The following is a 1611-nucleotide window of genomic DNA, read 5'->3' on the forward strand; positions in this document are numbered from 1 at the left end:
AATATGGGTCTAGATTCCAGAGAGAAAGAGAGAGAGGTCTGAACAATTTTTCCAGTCCTAGGTGAGTTAATGTGCCAGACTGCAAAGCCATTTGAACTACAAGGTTGGCTGTTCAAGCTCACTAGTTGCTTCTTGGAAACCCTGTACATGGTTGCTGGGTTGGAACCGACGCGACGGCACTTAACAACAACAAAGATGCTACAAATGACAGCCTTGAAGAAGACTTTGCCACAACCTGACTGAAAACATGAGAAGTCTTGAGCTGAACCCTTTTCTACCTCTAATTCATGAACAAAATAAATATCTGTTACTGTTTTGAATTGCTATTTTAGGATGCTTATGTCTAGCTTATAATTTACTAAAATCTAAAAGTCAACAACAAAACAAAAAAACAACAGTGGTTCTTCCTAATCAAAACATCTTGAATTAGTAAGTAATTTCCAAGTTGAGTTTTACTGTACACAAATATTATGAAATCATTAATACCTATAACACATTTCAATGATCGGATACCATGTGCACCACCCAAGCACCTTACTCAAGTCACATTATGTGTATTATGTCCTTTTATCTTCCTCACAGTGCTTAATACTATCTCAAATTACTTTATGTAATGATTTGCTAGTCTACTCTTGGGGTCCTGTGTAGCACTGGACTGCTAACCATAAGGTCTATGGTTCAAACCCACCAGCCACTCCTTGGGAACCCTATACAAGGTCGCTATGAGTAGAACCAACTCAATGACACTTAATGACAGTCTACTCTTTGGTCACCCCGCCTTCAACTATTTAATACCACATTCCCGTCACCTAGAACACTGCCTGCCCCGCCTTCAACTATTTAATACCACATTCCCATCACCTAGAACACTGCCTGCCCTGCCTTCAACTATTTAATACCACATTCCCATCACCTAGAACACTGCCTGCCCTGCCTTCAACTATTTAATACTACATTTCCATCACCTAGAACACTGCCTGCCACACAGTTGTTGAAGTGCGTCTGATTCAAAATAAGAATTATTTTATAGTTTTTTTTTCCCAATTCTCGGGCACCCATTGTGTTAGCTTAGTTCCTGCTTTTCCTTATTCTTAATTTACTCTCCCCATTCTTCAGTTAGAGAAAAGTTTTAGGGACAAGATTACTACAGGTAGTTTCCAGGTTATGAATGTTGAATTTATGTTAAGAATAACCTCACAAAGCCTATTATATTAATAACTCCAGGTACATATATACAACGGTTCTTAATAATGAATTGGTACTATTTTGTGACAAGCATCAAAATGTTATTATTACTACTGTATTATTAAGTTAAAGATGTTTTAATATGTCTGGAATTGCTTCTTGGACTTTTTTTTATGCATAAAAAGTATAGAATAGTGATATACAGGGACATCAGAAAGTTCACAAAAAAAAGGAATTAAAAGATAAGGGAGTTTTTCCATGAACTTTTTGAAGTTCTCTCATACACTAAGACAAACACTAACTAATGCTAGCTACTTTTCCAAAGTATGTACAAATTCAACTTAAAGACAGACTTGGGAATGGCATGTGTTCATAATCTAGGGACCACCCATATTAAAAAGGAGGCAAAAAAAAAGAATCAAAGTA

This window comes from Chrysochloris asiatica, unplaced genomic scaffold (genome assembly GCF_000296735.1).
Source record: "Chrysochloris asiatica unplaced genomic scaffold, ChrAsi1.0 scaffold00411, whole genome shotgun sequence".
In the NCBI taxonomy this organism is placed as follows: domain Eukaryota; kingdom Metazoa; phylum Chordata; class Mammalia; order Afrosoricida; family Chrysochloridae; genus Chrysochloris; species Chrysochloris asiatica.